This window comes from Schistocerca gregaria, chromosome 6 (genome assembly GCF_023897955.1).
Source record: "Schistocerca gregaria isolate iqSchGreg1 chromosome 6, iqSchGreg1.2, whole genome shotgun sequence".
NCBI lineage: Eukaryota > Metazoa > Arthropoda > Insecta > Orthoptera > Acrididae > Schistocerca > Schistocerca gregaria.
In genome coordinates this window covers 398,551,812-398,567,479 of record NC_064925.1, presented here as the reverse complement: position 1 = coordinate 398,567,479, position 15,668 = coordinate 398,551,812, and positions in this window count along the sequence as shown.

The following is a 15,668-nucleotide window of genomic DNA, read 5'->3' as shown; positions in this document are numbered from 1 at the left end:
CTCGACGATCCCCAGAGGTGTACGGCCAGTGTAGGAGATCGCTCCCCACACCATGATGCCGAGTGTTGGCCCTGTGTGCCTTGGTCGTATGCAGTCCTTATTGTGGTGCTCACCTGCACGGCGCCAAACACGCATACGACCATCATTGGCACCAAGGCAGAAGTGACTCTCATCGCTGAAGACGACACGTCTCCATTCGTCCCTCCATTCACGCCTGTCGCGACACCAATGTAGGCGGGCTGCACGATGTTGGGGCGTGAGCGGAAGACGGCCTAACGGTGTGCGGGACCGTAGCCCAGCTTCATGGAGACGGTTGCGAATGGTCGTCGCCGATACCCCAGGAGCAACAGTGTCCCTAATTTGCTGGGAAGTGGCGGTGCGGTCCCCTACGGCACTGCGTAGGATCCTACGGTCTTGGCGTGCATCAGTGCGTCGCTGCGGTCCGGTCCCAGGTCGACGGGCACGTGCACCTTCCGCTGACCACTAGCGACAACATCGATGTACTGTGGAGACCTCACGCCCCACGTGTTGAGCAATTCGGCGGTACGTCCACCTGGCCTCCCGCATGCCCACTATACGCCCTCGCTCAAAGTCCGTCTACTGCACATACGGTTCACGTCCACGCTGTCGCGGCATGCTACCAGTGTTAAAGACTGCGATGGAGCTCCGTATGCCACGGCAAACTGGCTGACACTGACGGCGGCGGTGCACAAATGCTGCGCAGCTAGCGCCATTCGACGGGCAACACCACGGTTCCTGGTGTGTCCGCTGTGCCGTGCGTGTGATCATTGCTTGTACAGCCCTGTCGCAGTGTCCGGAGCAAGTATGGTGGGTCTGACACACCGGTGACAATGTGTTCTTTTTTCCATTTCCAGGAGTGTAAAAAGGAATGCGCATATTTATGAATAAGAATATTACGATACGTTGTAACAAATGTGTTAATTCATTTGGATTGTATGTTTATGGAGTGGCGATATTGCCAATATCAAGATACAGTTAGTTCAGTTCCCGAGTCATATAAATGTTTTTCATTACTTGCAAAAGACTTAGTCACCTGAATGAAATTTTCACTCTGCAGCTGAGTGTGCGCTGATATGAAACTTCCTGGCAGATTAAAACTGTGTGCTGGGCCGAGACTCGAACTCGGGAACTTTGCCTTTCGCGGGCAAGTGCTCTACCACCTGAGGTACCCAAGCACGACTCACGCCCCCTCCTCACAGCTTTACCTCTGCCCGTATCTCGTCTCCTACCTTCCAAACTTTACAGAAGCTCTCCTGCGAACTTTCTTCTGTAAAGCTTTCCCTGTAAGAAGAGGAAAATTCGTTTGTCTTATAACTTTTATTGAAAGAAGAAGAGCAGACTATACATAAAGATAGGCTGTCTGCTTCACTCATCTCAGTCGTTCAACCGACTAGTGATTTTGAATTATTTTACGGATATTTATCGAGAAGCCTCAGATAAACATACAACAAATTTTTGCTCACATCGTGCGCGACATCAAAATCAACAAGGACATCAAGAAGAAACTATTTAGTTCTTCTACGTTGAGAAAGAGAAACAGCATCACATTAATTTGTTTTCTTTTTATTTATATGCATGCAGCATGCTGGTAGTGACGAAGGCACATGAGAGATACTTTATTTTAATCCCAAGCAGAAATCACAGTACATAAAGAAAGAAAAAGTGGTGGAATACTGATGGTCTAGACGCAAAGTTCAGCCTTAGAGTCCACTAAATCCGCAGTTATATACTGATAAATACTTCATAAATCTCGTTGTTCTCATAAACTAATAACTCTTACGACGAAGGCTCTTGTCTTATGATTTAGCCACTGAAGTTTTGTTCTCGCCGATTGCAGATAGAATAAAGAAAGCGGGAAAGAAAACTTACAAATCACAGTGCTTCTCCAGCGAGATATGAACCTACTTGAATATCAACGAACACAGTGGGAATCTAGAGTCTTACAACTAAGTCAGCCGGCCGTTGTGGCCGAGCGGTTCTAGGAGTTTCAGAGTCGAACCGAACGACCGCTACGGTCGCAGGTTTGAATGCTACCTCGGGCATGAATTTGTGCGATGTCGTTAGGTTAGTTAGGTTTAAGTAGTTGTAATTTCTAGAGGACTGACGACCTCAGATGTTAAGTCGATAGTGCTCAGAGCCATTTGAAATATTTTTGAACCACTAAGTCAACAAGGCCGTGCTGTGGTAAACCTTTATCATTAATTCCATAATTCCCAATGTTGATTATTGTGAACTTGAGTTTGAGAGCTATCGTTGCTTACGTCATAAACGTGAAATCCGGATTCAAACTATTAATTTTATTTAGTCAGTGTCACATCATAAGTGGAATGCATTCAGAATATTTCGACTAGATGACAAGAATATGTAGTATTAGATACAAAACTTGCCCTCCGTGCAGACGCCACAGAGGTGAAATCTGTGCACTTGAGGCGGCCAATATTCCCGACCACCCCTCAGAATTCGAATTCCAGCCATATGCACGATGTGGCAACACTATAGGATGCACAAGTGTGTGGAGGAAGTTCTGTCAGTGTTCTCGAGCTGCTATGGCAATGTATCTACTCAAAGTCTAGAGGAAACCTTCTGGCACTATAGCATAATGTCCACATTGTAGTCTTTTCCTTTATTTAAAAAATCGCATATCAGATATCTGCTAAAGTTGTCAGTCTCATGGAACCTCAAATATTATTCGATTGCTGTCATGATCCACCTGTAATAGCAAAAATTTCCAGAAACATTTCCGAAAAAAAGCTCATAGCTGTGTCAAGATCAGGACAGTCTACCTCGAGAGTTTCCTCGCTCCTCAGCATCTACTGGCTACTGCCACAGGTCCCCCAAACACAGTGTTATGAGCCTTATTATTTGAATTTCTCACATTTATCTCCAGTAGGTTCTACAGGGGTGGAGTTGGTAAACTACCTGAGCGTTGTGAGTCAGTTTCAGATAATTCCAGCGACTATATTATTGGTTATTGATTTCTCTCTGATGATCTATTGGATTCAATAAAGTAATGGACACCGCTATTAAAATTAAATTCAAATTACCTCGATACCCTTATGAGGAGAGTTCTTTTAACAAAACTTAAAGTATCTCTAACTTAAAAGTGCCTGCATCAACAAGAATTAGTAAGAGGTTACCTGTTCTTGACTTCGATACGGTCTGTGTTTACTTGATGTTCTGTGTCTGAATAAAGTGTGTGGAAATATGGCATTTCATAACCAAAAAACAGGAAATTTCTGTATTGATATTCGATCTGACTGGGTGTAGCTCTGTCACGAAACTGCTAAAACTGTCGCCTTCAGGAACCAAAGCAACCATCCCCCCATCCACAAATGACAGGGGCTAGGATTGGACCCTTATCCTATGACAGAGAATATCGGTGTTTAGCTGTAGACCATTTGTTTAATTTAATAATTATTGTCAAAGAAGTACATGAACATACATATTTTTGACATAACAATGTCAGGACAGTTGTCAAGATAACGTATTATGTTCTATTTAGCCGCAACGGAACTGAAAACAACAATATCAAATTAAAATAGAAGGATACCTACAAGTTTAAGTTGGCCAATATTACGACAAATCATCCGATTCCAGTTCTAAGTTCGGTACTATTTAGGATGGCATCAAGCCTATGGAGGATGGTTAGTTTTTGTGAGAATATGAGTAAAATATTACTCAAGGCTGCTTGAGTTCATAGTGGACATAAGCTGGTGAACCAACAAGTTTACGCCTCTGCTAGCGGCATTTATCTTAGTTGCGATGAGCTGCCACCGGCAGGGCTGCTTTCACTCTCCGAAAATCCCATGAAGAAGCTAATCAAAATCTTTACTGATTTTATCAGCTGAAACTCTCCTGTTTTTCTGATTAGGCGAGAAAACATGCACTCACCCTAGTATGGAAATAAGGCGATACACACGTGCATGGATGGAGCAAAGTAAAAATGCCCTCTCAGTTCTCGCAAGAAAAATTAACAATGTGACTGTTTCGTTTATCCACTGTTGGAGCTCAACGACTCTTCAGCTAATTTCTAGCTAAATGACAACCAAAGAGAACTCAGTGTTCATACAAAATTCCTCTTTTGGCATTTTACAGAGCGTGATGCTCCCTGTTCTACACTCGACGCTGGTTCAGAGGACAGTCCACGAAGTTGTTGGGCTTTTGCCTTTCGTAGTGAACTGTCTCCCCCATCTATGTCCTCACAGATTTCTCAGACCAATGGGAGCGTTCCTTTCATCTTGCGGAAACTAACTCTGCCAATCTCAAAGGTCCTACCATCAAACTGCATCGAAATTTCTCCCCTTTCTACTCCTTCCGAGTTTATTCCAGCATATCGGACATTTTGTGCCCACTCCTGATGCCTAAAAGATACACGCATACATCACAAGTGCACCATGGGCATTTCACATGATCAGCTGCGTCCCTGGTCTGTTTGTATCCATGTGGAAATTTCTCAATGAAGTTTTCTAAGAAATTTACCTGTAACAAGCAGCGCTGGCCCGGTACCTGCTCTCCACGATGTTCGCCCTGCGCGTTCGTGGTCCCTTTCGCCATGGGTCACCAAACCCTTTATAAAAGTGTTCCATTGTACTCGGGTCGTGATGGCACAACTCGCATCTGTACCCAAACTAAAACGTTTTCTCTAGAAGCGTTTTTCACCTTTTTCTCCTTGATGTGCAGAATTTGGGTTTGCTGTGTTAATACTGTCGAATCGAGTGTCATCCCTTTGCATTACATACCATTCATTTTAATAGCCAAATATGCTCATTATCTCTTAAGCATATCAGGTGGCGTACTCATCTACTTGTTAAGACATATAAAATGTCTCATGTACGGTGCTAAATTGAGATTCATTCAACCTGCTACCTTACATATCCTCCTCATTCTGTGTTGACTGAAGTCTGTGCGAAACTGATTTCACTGCTGACTGTAGAAATTGTTATATATTGATATTGACCAACTCTGTATTTTAACATGACATAATGAAACAGATGTTCTTTTAGTTCTTTTTTGCTAGTTCTCCACCACAATTTTTTCACAAATTTAGCATGCTTCTACTAATTTTCTGTTTTAATACGACTATTTAAATAATATGATGCCTTTTCTTTCTATTTTACAGTTGTCTTTTAATTTTGAAATTAAACTAATTAGAGATTCCCTATAATTTTTACCACTCGATTTTTAAATTTGAGACTGATTGTTTTTTACATCAACACTAATGTTAAATGATGATACAGATGTACTGAAAATGAGGAAACCTTCATTTAAAATTATCCTTCCCCTTTTCAGTACTTATATCTGATTCTCAACCTTAGTTTAGCATTTATATATGATTCTCAACCTTAGTTCAGCATTTTGATAATAATTCAAGAAATTTTCATCTCTTAAAGTAGTTTTTAATTTATGTTGTACATAACAGCAACCTTTTTCATTACTTTACAAAAACTACCCTATTCACAAATATATTCGTATCCCACCAAAATCTTAAACTTATGCATTATAACTTTACAGAAGAATTAAATTATTCCATGACTTTTACAAACATATTAAATTTCTAATCCTACTAAATAGTGGTAGTATTACCACCTACCATGCAGGGGGCCTGGGCTCGATTCCCAGAGGGAGACTGGGTGTTGTGTGTCCATCATCACTTTCATTATCATTGACTCGCAAGTCACCAAAGTGGCTTCCACTAAAGAGGACTTGCAATACGGCGGTCGAACTCCCCCGAATGCGGCCTACCAGCCAACAGTGCCATAAGGTCATTTCCATCTACTTTGTAAATATTAAATTAACTTCATAAAATTGCAAAGCCCTTTTTTTACATAACCTATATTTTAACAAACACTGTACGTACTAGAATCTTAATCTGTAAAGAAAATATCAACGTTTGGTTTTCTTAACTGAGATATGTTGTGAAACATGAAATACGAGAAAATATAATTGATCTGTGAAGATTAAAAATAACTTAAAGTATTCTTGATAAAAATTTATTTCTTGCACAAAACTCTTCAAAAAATTATATATTTCATACTGATTTTCATTTGCAGTTTAATCTGATACTAGTGTGTCACAGACAGTCCTTTCTCATATATCTTCAACGTGATACATTGAATTCGTCATTCTCCTTTTCATGCACCTCAACATGTCTCCTCTTAGCATGGAATGGCGATCGGCGGAGAGAAAGATTGCAGAACTTTTGCGTGTATTATGCATGCTAGGCTGCCTTTATTCCACTCTGCATGTACCCATGGCGAAATTACATTATCGATCTATTATTAGCAGCATAAACTTATATTCAATCCTTAAATCTTTATGCAAATACATCGTTGGTTTTAATGTGCCTCCTGTCTTCTATATGACTAGTCATCTCCCATGTCTCAGTGTGACATTTGAAAGTGCTGTAATTTGCCATAAGGAATATCGGATATTTGTATTGCTAGAACAGTTACAACTGCATTTTTGTTGTTGGTAGGTAGTTGGAATAATGGTCTAGTATGGGAACGGATTTAGAAAGATTTCTTGATTTCTTCTGGTCGGGGTCTTCTTTCTCCCTAATCTTCTGCACTGAATATTATTTTCTTGTTGCATCTTGCCATCTTCTCACTTGGGCCTTTCGTTCCTCCCTGGACCAGAAATTGGGATTTAAGACCTGCTTAAAGTCATTATTGAATAATCCATTCTTAGGGTGTTTCCATTCAAATCTTTGTGTATCCTTTATTGTATCAGGCTGTCCATCAGGATAGATTTCTCAGCCTTCCATCGTTCTCTTGCTCACTCCCATGAGTGTTCAGCAAACGTTTCGCAGTTGCTGGATTCTATGTGGTATGATGATAGTTTCAGTCATTGTGTAACCTGAGTTAGAGAAATCCGCCTCTCCTTCTTCCGGTGAATTCAAACACTCGTTCGTCCTTGATGTAACATGTCTCCCTCCATTCTAGTTTGGAGGACATCCCTCATATCTCCTTTCGCTGGTCAAAACAGTTTGTGACAGTGGTGCTAAAGATCTAGCAGTTCATCAAAACAGTTATTCTGAAGATCACATGTGACTTTCACATGAATGAAGATTGTGACATGGTACATGTTCACCGTATCCAGGATTCGTCATAGATCTCTGTACTTCTGCCCAGAGGTGTTATCCTTTTGGCCTGTTGGTTCCACCGAGGCGGTTCCTTTCATCATCTCGGAAGCTGATGTACCAGGAATCCACACTTAACGTTCCTTCCTTTCATGCCTAACAGCTCTATTCAGTTCTACCGTCGATCTACCCACATTGATGATGCGTCGTGCTTGATGGCGTCATGTATGATATATCCCAAAGTATCTCTAATTTTTTATTACTACCTATCTTATCACAACCCCTTTTCCCTTAAGATACTTTACAAGCTTCAAATACACTAAACTACTAAGATACTTTACAAAAGTTCCGTATTTAAACTATACGGAGGGTTCTCCTTATTATACTCTTCATAACTTTACGTCATTTTAATTAGATCAACATCCATCCCCATTCTATATCTACAAAAATGTTTGTTCTAATAATTTAAAGGTTATGATTTTCTCATCTTCATCACGATGGATCGTTAGGGGGAAATTGACACTGAAGAAAGTGTACTAGTAGGTCTGTTTTTTTATAGCTACAGGTACATCATACTATAAAAACTTCGCTCCTTGACTCATCCTCCAGCCTTTTTTTCTCTGCAATCTCTTATTTTTAAAATAAGTTGTAAGAGAACTTCAAAATACAATATACGTACTTTTTTTTAACTTTCTCCACCATCCTTTTGCATTGTCTTAGAGCCTATTTTTCTCAGTTGTAGCTATCCCTGTATCCTTCTTCTAAACAGTAAACTTTATATTACCTTCTCCACTATCATACTTTGCCCTCTTGAAAACATCTCTGTGTTAAACTCACATCCGTCTGTCGACATCTTTCAAAGAAATAACATGTTTCTCCCTGTACTTAATAATTCAATTCAATCTCGTAAATCTTATCTCCTAGCAATCTTTTATAGCTATTTCCCTCACAGCTCCTTTTTAGAGGAACTTATGGTACCATCCACAAATCATAAATGCTTCTCACTTTCCCCCAACCTATCTCCTCAAGTTAATGTCCACTGTCCGTGATGTACCAAACCGCAAATGAATATTTCCTTCTGGTTAATTCTTTATTACCTTCTTAATTCTTGGCTTCCTTTCATCCACAAAAAAATCAGCTTCTTTCTACTTCACAATACATTTTAAGAGAGAATCTACTACTGTTCTGTCAAACTATCCAAACGCTAATCTCTATCTTTCTCCTTTCTTTTTACACATTACCCATAACACATTTCCCTCTGCACAAGAGTTACTTTAGTTCTTTATTGTCCTTCCTTCAAAAATATCTTTTTGATCTACTAGTTTACTTTATTGTGATAACTACAAATCATAAAATGTTATGCTTGTATTCATTTTATTAGCTTCCATACTCTTTGATTTCTAGACTTTGCTCTTATTGGAATCTGGATATTTGATACAAGTATTTTTCTTGTGGAGTTAATATTTGCTGTTTTACGCCTTATACAATTTCTGGTGACTCACACGGTGCAAGCCCAATGATTTTACTGTATGTGGGTTAACCAATTCGACTGCATTACCATGAACCACTTCACTTATTTCCATAGGGCCTTTATATACTAAAAAGGATTAACTTTAACGCCGTAGTCTTCATACTGCTCAGTGCTCATTTTTCTAGATGTTGATGTTGTACTCTGGGTACTATTGGGAATTTAATTATTTTCCTGATAAGAAGTCCCTGTCGCATATACATCGTTTGACTTGTGTATCAATACTGGTGTTGACAATGGCGCCTTATCCTCTTGGCATAACATTTCTCTCTTGGTTTCGTATAAATGAACTATATCCTCCACAATTTGGTGATCATCTGTTTTGGTACAGCTGCCTACATTAACTGTTGACAACTGTTGTTCCTGTTCATCAGACGGTACCCAGTCAATTGTCTGCCAGCATGCTAGTATTTGTACCTCATCACCCCCTAAACCTCCTTCAGAATCTTGCTGATCAACGCTAAGTCTGTTTAAGCATTTAATCATAAAATCAACTTCATTTGGCGATTGGATCTCTTGTGATTGGTCTTCGTACCGTTCATCTCGTCAATTGTGTTTTTACCAGGGTTTGGTGGCGTCAACTCAACTTCCTGCACCGGTTCATCTCGAGTGTGTTGTCCTGCTAATGTCTTATTCTTCTTACCTTTCTGCGTTGTCGGCGTTCCAATTCCACCAAAATAATTTGGGTTTTGTGGTGTAAAACCTCTAAACATTCCTGCTTCGTTTTTATGGTGATCATATCGAGGGGACCGATGACCTCAGCAGTTTGGGCCCATAGTCCTCACCACAAATTTCAATTTCGTTATTGTAAGTCCCCGTGTCAACAAAAGCACAGTTATTGTTTGACGTCTGAGAGTTGTTGCCAAAACCATAGGCATTATTCCATGGGCGATTACCATTCTTTCCTAAAGGATTACCTTTCCCAACATTACTATTGCCATTGTAAACATTATTAAAAGTCAATCGGTTGCTATTATTCACCCTAACATTGGTTTCTCTCACTGCACGTTGTGTCTTTGAGTCACCTTCACTAAAGATGAATTCAGGTTTTCTTAACATCGCTTTAAATGCCTGTATATTATCTCATGCTCTGCCGACCAACATAATTGTGCAAACACCTATCAGTTCCCCATCACTGTATGGATTGCCTAAACACTGATCGTTTTTCGTCATTTCTCCAAAAAATCTAACTGGCTTCTTTTCTCACAAATTTTCAAATGACTCCTTCTGTAACAGGTCATACTTTATCATGTTTTGGGTTTCCGCGGAGATTACAGCTCCAAGAATGCAAACTTGAACTGTTCATACGACTGACAGTTTGCAGCGACTCTTTCCATCGTTTCCGCTATTGCGCCTTCCATATGTCAACAAATAAAATCAAGTTAATGGATAAGTGGCCAATGTTCTGGTAAACCTATCGGGAATTGATGAATAGATGTGCGCGGTGTAAGCCAATCCCGTTTTCTTTGTAATGTTGTAATTTTCTGACTGTCAAAAAATGATCATTGTCAAATTTTTCTGTTGCACCTTACGGCGTTTGTGTTTTCGCATCATTTTCCGTTCCCTTTAATTGCGTCTTTTTTTCCCTTTTTCCCACTACCCTATTTCTATCCTGAGACGACATATTTGAGTCCCATTTAACATCGCATCTACGCAGTGCTGTGCAGTTATCTAAACTGTACCGTTCCTCGTGTATCGTACTGAAAGGTACGTTCATATTTCCCGTTACTGGATCAGTGTTTTGTCTTGTACTTGTTTTGTATTGACCTGCGGTATGTAGCCAGTTGTACTGTAATTCGTACATTGAGAATTTGGTAAGCGTCGGCGCAGTCAACTGCTCTGTTACCGCATCATTCGCGTAGGTTAGGAGGTCGGCTGTCGCTCTATTGGTATGCGCGCAGTTACCGCTTCTCGCACCATTGTCTGCAGTGATTGCACATTACGAACTTCAATCACCTGTCTCAACTGTTTTCCTACTATTTGATTCTGTTTCGGATCGGTAAATACTGACGCAACATTTTGGGGATATCCAAGTAGAATCTAATGACTTTTTTGTGTTTCCGCAACTGACACGGAAGATTGCATGACGGACTTGGTTACCTCTGGATTTTTTTCCATCACTATCTCAGAAGATACTACCGATTCCGTTGCCTCACTGCTGCTTTCTGTTGGGTCTAGATACGCTCATACTTCTGCTTATTTTTCGAGAAGATGTTTAAATGCGTGTATTGAATCTTTTTAACGCGACAATTTTGACACATTTTCTAACATTGAGTTCTTCCACAATTTGTTTCGCCTTACCAGACACCTTAACGTGCAAATTATCAACTCTTTGGCTGATATTCGACACTGCATCCTGCACCTGGTCAATGTCATTACGCATCTTTACTGATCGGCCGTAAGCGATTGAATTAGTTGGTGCGCTTCTCTCACCTCTTTCCGAGTTTCAATAAACTGTTTATGAACTTCCGTTCGCATATTTTGCTGATCTTTGCGGACTTTTTCGAACCCAGCCTTGGTTTCAAATTTGAGACCATTTAAAGCAACATTTCTTCCTGTTTTTAAATCTGCTAGCCCTGTATTTGTTTCTGTTTTTAAATTCGCCTTTTCGTTTTAAAATTCGCCGTTTCGGTTTTTAAGTCTGCTAATGCTGCATTTGTTTCAGTTTTTAAGTCTGCTAACTCTGCATTAATTTGCTTGACAATAGTCGTAAGTAGCTTCAAAATTGCGAACACATTATCAGACTCATCGCCATCGTCATCGGTCACCATTCGGTGTAAATTTTGAAATTCGCGTCTTTCACGTGACGTCTCACGAATTCTGTGCATAATACTGATTCACTTTCACACTCTTTTCGTAGGAAACTGTTCCGTTTGATTTAGAATTACATCTTCTGGTTTAACGCACTGAAGTTGCACGTCCTCTGATTCTGTTTCTGAACCACTAGATCCGTCATCTGTTCGGCTTTGTGCGGTCGCAACCTGACATACCAATGGCGTAACTGCCATTATTCCCTCTACATTGTCACTTCGTTCGGCTTAGTGTCGTACATGCAATACATTTTGTTCAATGATATTTTCTGTCCTATCAAGATCTTCGGTTTGCCCTTTATGCGCTGATCTACGTCCTTCCGCCATCTCAGACCGTCTAACTAATCTCTGTCTTTCACTATTTGTGCGAGCCGGGACTCTAGTCAACATGACGTTGTACGACCTTACATGTCTCCAAAATATCACAGAAAGTCTCTTATGCCTATAACACATCATTAGCAACACCATTCACTTTAGTGCTTATTCAAACCAACTCAAAAACGCCGTGAATACCCGAAAGGTCATGCACTATTTTAACAGAAAACACAAAATTTTTTCGTTGCTCATTAATACAAGTCTTCTACTTTGTAGATCACACATTTACAGTTTTCTGAACACTAAACAGACACATACATTAAGTAACATTGTCACTTTTTGTTTCTCAAAAATATTCTTTGTCTTAATATCAAATTCTAATTACTCATTCTAGTCTGATTGATTGCCATCCTGGCACACCAATTGCCATTCTGGCAGGGACGCCATTTCCTGCCGCTCCACTCCTTTTCACATTCGTCAGACATCAGCAAAATAATCCTGTGAGTGCATCAGCGTCTATAGAATAAATGACTGTAGCTAGGGGTGGACCCTCATTCTATGACGGAGCACATCGGTGTTTAGCTGTATACAATTTGTTTAATTTCATAATTATTGTCAAATACGTACACGAATTTACATAGACTGTGACATTCAGGTCAGTTGCCAAGATTACGCGTTACATCCTGTTTAGCCGCAATTACCCTGAACACAAAAATATCACATTTAAACAGAAGATTCTCTACAAGTTGAAGTTTGCCAATATTACGATAAATCATCCGATTCCGGTTCTAAGTTCGGTACTATTTAGGATGTCAGTCAAGTACGTGGAGGATGGTTATTTTTTGTAACAAGATGAGCAACAGATTACTCAAGGCTACTCGAGGTCACAATGGACCAACACGTTTACGCCTCTGCTAGCATTTCCCTTAGTTGCGATGAGCTGTCAGCTGCAGGGCTGCTCTCACACACTGAAAGTCCTATAAAAAAGCTAATCAAAAGTTTTACTCACCAGAAACTGTCCTATGTTCCTCGTTAGGCTAGAAAACATGCACTCACACATAGTCTGGAAATTTGGCGATACACACGTGCATAAATGGAGCAGCGTGTATCTCCGAAATATGTCAGGTGGCGTACTCACCTACTTGTTAAGACACGTAAAATCTCTCATATAAGGTGCCAAATTGACGTTCACTCAATCTGCCACCTTACAAGCATTAATTGCATGTCTTTAAATGGGTCTAGGGACCAAACTGTTGTCACTAACAGTACTCAGATGCGCAAACTGCAAACTAATCAACACGAATCATTAACTGTTACAATTATTTGTGTTTATTTGTGTTTTTGTGTCTTAAGCGTACTGAAACTAAACGATCATTGCCAGAGATCTTTTACATTTTTAGAACAGCTCTGGTAGCTATACGGTAAATGGCATGAGTAGGCAACACATCTTTTTTATAATAGTAAATTAGGAACATATTTGGCTTGAGATCGATCTTAAAAGACAGACACACAAATGAGAAGACCACAACACAGCATTAACTGTAAAGCGTAACATTCTCATGGAGACTTGGTAAGCTACAAATAACATGAAGCACCAGAGCAAGAAAGGCTTCTACGCAGGAAAGTATTAGATATGACAGAAAGTACAGCCTCAGAATTTCGTTGAAATATAACTTAGAATGTGTGCAACGAAACTTCGATTCTTGCTTCTGACAGTGCGAAAGGAAGTAGAGAAAGGACACAAAAATCTGACAGTGTATGTCAATAATAAGTCATCCTTGAGTATAACTGTCATTCAGTCCTTAAATACCTATGGAATGATAAGTAGCATTTACTCGTTACTATTAAAATATGACGGCTGCAGATGCTTTGTAAGTAAAAGTGGAAAGTACATACGTTGATAAGCTTTTCAGCGTGCAGTACGTTTAAGACAGAAGTAACCCGAAATAACAACAGTTTCACCAAGCGAATGTGGAGATGAGATCCTATGCATCGTTTGCACAGAGTGTTATTAATTTAGCCCCTAATGTTTCAATGTTAACGACACCTCTAATCTAGCACTACATTCCCATTAGAGTTATCGAGTTCTTTTTCGGAGGACGAGATGGGTAGACGGTTCTAGAATTTGCGAGACTCTCCTTATGCTGCTGAATCATAGCGCGAAACTACCACTAGATAAGATGACAGGCCATGCTGAATGTCTACCAATGAAAGACTTGCTCAACAGTGAGTGAATAGCTTCAAAACTCCTAGTGCTCATCCTGCACATGACACATTCCCAGTATCCGCCACTTAATCGCTGCAAAATGCTCTATATTCACATCTCTCTGCCAACGACTTAATTTCTTTCGCAGGAGTGTCATCCCGTTACCGAGGCGATAAAGAAGTTTTGTGATCTACCTCAGCACCGTTTACGCCCACCCGTATCCCCAACCCGCCTCTCTCATGCGGATATCTCGTAAATTCTGACACGGAAGACACATTTATACCTAAGTTAACCTAATTCTTATCAACTTTTCTGACTGGGTGTTCTGCCGTTCTGCTGAAGAGGGTTACTCAAGGAAAATACGAATATTCTGTATGGCATTCATTCAACGATTCCATTTTTCCAGGTCCATTATTAGAAAAATTATGAAAATAAGCGACAGAGAAGTACTTGTTAATTAATAAATAACAATCAGTGAAATGTGGCACACTCCATCAGACACCTGACGATTATGGAATACTTCCTTTTGTCCTACACTGCACTGCAGTAAAGACTTACGGGTTTCGCAGGAATCTATTACATAACTCCGTGGCGCTCTTTATCTACTAAGATAGAGGTGAAGGGAAAAGAGTGACTTCAGCTATACTGCTCCAAAGGCATTTGAGCGTATGGCTACAGTTTTAGTATCACTCAACTACTGATGTTTCAAGAACGTGAAAATGCTCTCATTGGCATAGCACAGACAAAGGCAGGGAGAAGCAGTTTACTTATTTACTTCATGTTGAATGTAACATATGGTATCACACTTGAAGCATTCTTTGTTCGTCATCAGGCTCTTACGCATACAGAAAACTATTACATACGGTCAAATTTTCATAACCTAACTTAAGATAGAACTGTTTTGTTCACTGTTTGCTGCTGAAGTGGCTGATGGAGTATTTGGGGTAAGGGGTCTAAGTGGGTGAATAGGAATCGACGTCGAGAGGTGCCTTCTGCTGCCGTGGGACTGTTTCTCGTTGTGATTGACAGAAACAGATAGTTATGCAGCAGTTATTGTTTTACGGTATCGTGTAATACACTCTTCATATGTCATCTGTTCACCTAAAATTTAGGTTTCCCACACTTCATTTGATATTTTGGTACTCTGGAGGAGCTATGTTGTAAAATTATACTGTTCCACTGCTTAATCTGACACTGATTTTGGCGCAATTGTTCCACAGAATTCTGTTTCCAAAACGTAGCAAGCGTTGGGTGGTTGGTTGATCTGAGGGGAGGCGACGCGACTAGGACGTCACCTGTCCCATCGGATTAGGGAAGGATGGGGAAGGAAGTTGGCCGTGTCCTTTCAATGAAACCATAGCGGCATCCGACTGAGGCGATTTAGGGAAATCTAGGCCGGAAATTATGGCCGGACACGTGTCTGAACCGTCGTCCTCCCTAATGCGAGGCCCTTGTGCTAAACCACTGCGCCACCTCGCACGGTGTAGCCAGCCTGGCAACAATTTATGAAGAAAGAAGCAGGTTTTCCATAAAGCAATTGACGAGAGAAATTGTAACTGTCCTGTTAAATAACCTTCTCATCGTCCAAAATACAGTTTCTAACCAATGTTACATATTGTGAGTAAATGTCTAGTGAACTGAGTAGGATCATTTAGTTCCAGTCCTGGCACTCCGTCAGGTGTCACTGAGTTGCCAAATATCTATCGAACG